Here is a 6,596-nt window from a genome sequence, read left to right as displayed (position 1 = left end):
ATCAACATCAACACTGCCTCTGCTAAAGAAATCGCAGCCTTTGAGGCCCATGAGTGTGATACTATGAAAGTCCATTGCATCATGATGGCGACCATGACTGCAGAACTCCAGTAGTCGTATGAGGACATGTATCCCTACGAGATGCATCAAGATCTGTTGGACCGGTACCACCAGAGCGCTAGGCAAGAAAGGTACGAGATCATCACTTCGATGATCACTGCCAAAATGGGTAATGGAGAGTCCCTTACCGTTCATCTGCAAAAGATGTAGAGATATGTCGATCACCTACTAAAGTTGAATGTGAACTTTGATGGAGACTTGGAAATTGACATCATCCTTCATTCCTTGCCTCCCTGCTACAACCAGTTCTGCATGACCTACCACATGAACAAGGAGGAGGTCACCTTGAGCAACCTTCAAGGATTGTTGAGGACTGCTGAGAGCAACCTCAAAGACAAATCTGTTGCATCATCTCTAAATCCTACTGCTGCCCCAGTCCTGGAAATTGGGCAAGGGAAGGGTGAAAAGAGGAAGGATCCCTCAAAGAGCCACCATAAGGGAAAGTACCAAAATGCCTCCTCTTCTAGTGGAACCAAGGTTGATTCTGCTAAACCTAAGTCCAACCCCAAGGAGGCAGAGTGCCACCACTGCCACGAAATAGGGCATTGGAAATAAAGCTGCCTGAAATATCCACAGGACATCAAGGATGGAAAGATCAAGCCATCCTACATAGGTATTTACACTATTAAATCTAATGATTCATCACATGCTATTTCTTAGGTACTTGATACAGGATGTGGTTTTCACATTTGTTCTGATTTGCAGGGCCTAAGAAGAAATAGAGATATGGAGCATAGGAAGATAAATTTGATCATGGGGAACAGAAGAACGTCGTCTGTGACCAAGATCGAAATTTACTCTTCAGTGCTCAGTAGTGGATTAGGATTAGATTCAAATAATTGTTGCTATTCGCCAGATATGGCAAGAAACATCATTTCGTTTCATGGTTTGTATAGACAAGGTTTTAGATATTCATTTGATAATGAGAATGGTTCTATTAATGCTTATCTTAATGGTGTTGGAGTCTTGGACATGTCAATAAGAAAAACATAGCCCAACTCCAAAAGGATGGAGTGTTGGAGTCATTCGACCTTAGGGACAATGACGTGTGCGAGTCTTGTTTGCTTGGAAAGATAATCAAGTCATCCTTCACTGGCACTTGTGTGAGGGGTGAGGGTTTACTAGATCTCATACACACCGATGTGTGTGGGCTCTTTAGATCTTCCACAAGGGATGCAATCCGCTTCAATGTGACTTTCACTGATGATTATAGCAGATATGGGTATATCTACTTAATCAAGCACAATTCAGAAACCTTTGAAAAGTTCAAAGAGTTTAAACAAGAAGTGGAAAATCAGTTGCGCAGGAAAATCAATATGCTTCGATCCGATCGAGGTGGAGAGTACCTAAGTCTTGAATTCCATGACTACCTCAAGGAATAAGAAATCGTTTCGCAATTGACGCCACCTAGGACACCACAGTTGAATAGTGTGGCTGAGAGGCGTAATTGAACCTTGCTAGACATGGTTCATTTCATGATGAGTCGTGCTTCGCTACCTATCTCATTATAGGGGTATGCCTTAGAGACTGCCACCCATATCCTTAACTTAGTCCCTATGAAGAAGGTTGCCAAAACACCTCATGAAATGTGGACAGGGAAAGCTCCCTCATCGGCAAATATCAAGGTTTGGGGTTGCAAGGCTTTCATAAGACGAGACTCAAGAAAAGATTGAACCTCATAGTGAGCGGTGTATTTTCATCGGCTACCCGCAGAAGTCCTTTGGATATATCTTCTACAGACCAAGTGAGAATTTTGTCTTCGTTGCGAGGAGAGGGGTTTTCCGAGAGCGAGAACTCATAAGCAAAGGGGACAGTGGGAGGCAGATCGATCTTGAAGAGCTTTAAGAGTCGAGCGATGAAGGAACCTCTAACGCTGGCACTCAACCCGAGGAGAAAACTCCGGTTGAACCGATTGACGAATCCTTACCTCTTAGATGTTCCAGTAGAGTTAGTGTTCCGCTTGTGTTATATGGTTTTCATATAACTAGTGAGGATGATACATTTATTAGGGATAGTACACTAATAAATTTGGATAAACCTAATAGCTACAAGGAAGCCATTGCAGGCCTAGAGTCTGCGAAATGGAAAGAGGCTATGGACAGCAAGATTCAGTCCATATATGACAACCAAGTTTGGAATTTGGTTGAAAATGTACTAGGTCGTAAGACGGTCGGGTGCAAGAGGATCTTCAAGAAGAAGACAAACATGGATGGGAATGTACACACCTATAAGGTGCGATTGGTTGCAAAGGGTTTCACTCAAACTCCCGGAGTTGACTATGATGAAACCTTCTCACCGGTTGCGAAGATAAAATCTATTAGGGTGATGCTCTGCATTTCATGACTATGTGATATGGCAGATGGATGTCAAAATCGCTTTCCTCAACGGGAAGTTGGCTGAGGATGTTTACATGGCTCAGCCAGAGGGTTTTGTCCATGCAAAGCACCCCAATAGAGTGTGTAAGCTTGAGAAGTCCATTTATGGACTGAAACAAGCATCTCGTAGATGGAATCTTTGTGTTGATGAGAAAGTCAAAGAGTTTGATTTTCTATGAAGCGAGGATGAATCATGTGTATATGTAAAATCTAGTGGGAGTATAATGAGCTTCCTTGTATTGTATGTCAATGACATATTACTCATAGGATACGACATCCCGAGGCTACCTATATTTTGGGAATAAGGATAGTAATAAACATAAGTAAAAGACTAATAGGACTTAGTCAGAATACTTACTTGGACAAGGTACTAAAGCGTTTTAGTATGGAGAATTCCAAGAAGGGGGAGTTACCAATCCAAAGTAATGCCAAGTTGAGTAATACTCAAAGCCCGAGTACCAAAGTCGAGATAGTAGAGATCAGCCAAGTACCATACACTTCCGTAGTTGGCTCGATTATGTATGCTATGACTTGTACTCGCCCTGATGTGGCTTTCTCTTTGAGCATGGTTTGCAGATATAAAGGGAACCCTGGCAAAGCATATTAGACTGCAATCAAGAATATTCTTAAGTACCTTCGGAGGACCAAGGAATGGTTTCTAGTCCTCGGTGGGAGTGATGACTTAAGGGTGTGAGGGTATAGTGATGCCGGTTTTCAGACCGACATGGACAACTATCGTTCGCAGTCAGGCTAGGTCTTTACCCTAATTGGAGGAGCAGTGACTTGGAAAAGTTCCAAGTAGGAGACTGTAAATAATTCAACGTGTGAATCAGAATACATTGCGGCGAGCGAAGTGTCAAAGGAGGCAATATGGTTAAAGAACTTCATTGGAGACCTTGGAGTTGTGCCAGCCATAAAGGAGCCCATGTAAATTTTTTGTGATAATGAAGGAGCGGTTGCCTTGACCAAGGAACTGAGGGATCATGGCAGATCTCGACATATCGACAGGAAATATCATTTTATTCGACATCGGGTGGAAGAGGGACTCCTCGTTGTGAAGAGGGTATCGTCGGAGGATAACCCAACAAATCCGTATACGAAGGGATTGTGTAGGGTTAAGCACTTGCAACATGCTAGGAGCATCGGGCTGAAGGATGATATTAGTCTAGATTAGATAACATTCAAACGTGTAATAGATAAATGTAATTGACATTTGATAATTAAATAAAGGAGTATTATTTATAAGTAAAGTTACTGTCTTATGTTGATTATTTACCTATTGTTTCACTTTGCATGTTTTGACTTCCTAAATAATAAGATTATTCGAAAGTTCCACAGTCGCTCATACTTTGGGCGTAGGTATGAAAGAAGATTGTCATGAATCGGTTTGTAGATTTTTTAATGTGTATTAGACATAGCAAAGGTTTGTTGCAACATTCATGAGTGCTTATGAATTTGATATGAGCATTGGATTAAACCCACGCTTGCTGGCATCACTTCATGGAATTTATCTCGAGTGATCGAAAGACGATAATATCATATGGTCTTAAAACCTAGATATATGGTTTATTGTTTTCTTGTTGATTGTGCATTGATAATGCGTAAACGCATCAGTAACTTTATGTTATAAAACACATTGTTGTGCATGATTGATGAGTGAATGGTAAATGCATATAAGTCGAAGTTTATCTGTTCCTTTTATCCTAAGAGGGTAAAAGCGATATCTGGGCCCCTTGATGATTTGATTTGACTTATGTGTCGGGCCCGGTCAGGACTGAATTGATGTGTTCAATTAATTTCTATGCCAAACGAATCGGAGATCGAGAAACGAATTGCTGGACAATAAGTATGACTATGTTCCATGTAACTGTCCGCATGATATCTAGAACGGAGGACTATACGATCCCTTATTTAAAGAACAGATTACTGATAAGATCAGAGTTCGACAGCGTCTTTGAGAGCTACGATTGCTAATCGGATTGTACTTACATTTATAGTTACTAGACTTATCCAACTGGGAGATTGTTGGATTAGCGTCTAAGCCGGTAACTATATTTAGTATGTACTTGACCCGGTTGTGCATGGTCCTTTTGGGTTGCCTTCACCAAAGCAACATGATATGATGATTTATGGATATAGAGGTTATTATGGTTTATTAATATATTATATGAATAATATATTAAAGGAGAAATCATATAGTTTAATTAATATTTGACAAGAATTAATTAAGAATTAATTTTGTGGCTAAAAGACATTAATTAAATAAAGGGGACTTAAACTGTGAAATGTGTGATAGTTGAATATTGGGCTGGGAAGCCTTATGGACTAGGCATGGAAGAAATTAGGGATGTTTCCATCCTAATTTTGTCCATAAGGGCCCTATTCCAGAAGTTTCCTTGGATTAATTAAAGCCTAAATTGTCCATTAGGGTTTTGACTGAAACCCTAGCAGCACCAGTATAAATAAGACCCTAGGGCATCCAATTCTCGGCCACTTGAAACCCTAGGAGTCTTCATAGCCAAAATTGTGCCATCCCCCTCTCTCAATTAGTATCCTCTTGATTGTGGTGTTTGTAAGCCATTAGAGGAGTGACACTTGTGACTCTAAGCTCCAAGACAAGAAGATTCAAGCCATTGAAGAAGATGTAATCATCTAGATCTGTTTTCATATGTTAATTTTGAAATATGCATGCAAGATCTTGGGTTTATAAGTCTTGGATGAATTTCATGTACAATAGATAAACATAGATCCAAGCATTAGGGTTTGCATGAGCACATACAATGTTCTTTTGGCTCAAACCCATCACAAACTACCACCCATTGGTGTTGCAACCAAACCATATCTCAAACCAAATCAACCAAGTTCGAACCATCCCTGACTCTTGGAATGTATAACACAAGCAAGATAATCTTCTAGATAAGGACTAAGTAAATCCTAAGAGATTCTAATTTTCAGATGTATACCTAAAAAAATCGTAATCATAACTACCTTTAACACTAAGGATTTCATGCAAATTCATAAGCAAACACCGAATTACGATCCAAAACATACACTCCTTGCCTGCAATCCCAACCGTCAATCTCGTATCTGACTTGCCTATATCTGAGGAATACAAACCCTTGATCGCATCACTAAGCATCCATAACACATCAATCCTCCTGTGCATTCCCACGCAGTCATAGTGCTGCCAAATACTGCAACCAACTAGCCCCTATGTTGGGCTTACACCCAAACTCTGAAAGTCACAAGCCTTCTCACTCCCTCTCAGAAATTTCTCATGACATAATCCTCGCCATAGATAGAGACATTCTAATCCGTCTGTCAACCTCTCGGCTTCTAGCTGTAATCCTCAAGCCGATCATAACAATCGTTTTCTTTGTGGGTCCTGCGAATCAAATACACCGCCTTGAGTAAGGCCCTCGAGACCTCCGAACCAACAAAATCATCTAGGTCTGCACCATTCAAACCCAAACTGACATCGCCATAGAGGCCCAAATCATTGTATCAAACCATGCTATTTTCCCTGACCAACCATTAGAATCCCCAAAATTTTCCTTGATTCGAGTATGGATCATATGCTTATAGTAGTACGGGCCCAATACTACCTTCCACACTTATCCATACTTTCCTCTAGAATCATCTCGGGTCCTCTAAGTCACTTACTCACAATAGTACTCCCAATACATGCTCAACAGCGTAGCAACCACACTAAATACTTCCTAGGCACCCTAGGATTCCCCCACCTACCCTACCATCAGATGCTAAAGAACCCCTACTAATATCATCTGACCACTTCATGAATATGATTACATGCAACAAAGCTTAAATAATCTTTCGACTAAAGGATTCAACCCCACAACGGTTAGACTCAATCGAGAGCCGCACAATATGACCAAATCCTTCACTCTAAGATTATTTAACCTTCATAGCATGTAACTTAATGTATTCATTTGATAGTTAACTCACATCAATATGAGTCCCACAAAGCACAAAGCAAGCAACATTCGAGCAGTGGAGTCGATTGGAACTAAGACACACTAAAGTAGGTAGATCCTCATACGAAATCCCCGACCTCTAGGCCCAAGAATCTAGTATACACGT

Source organism: Lactuca sativa, chromosome 8 (assembly GCF_002870075.4).
Source record: "Lactuca sativa cultivar Salinas chromosome 8, Lsat_Salinas_v11, whole genome shotgun sequence".
NCBI classification, from domain to species: Eukaryota; Viridiplantae; Streptophyta; class Magnoliopsida; order Asterales; family Asteraceae; genus Lactuca; species Lactuca sativa.
Note: the sequence above shows the minus strand (reverse complement) of the source record.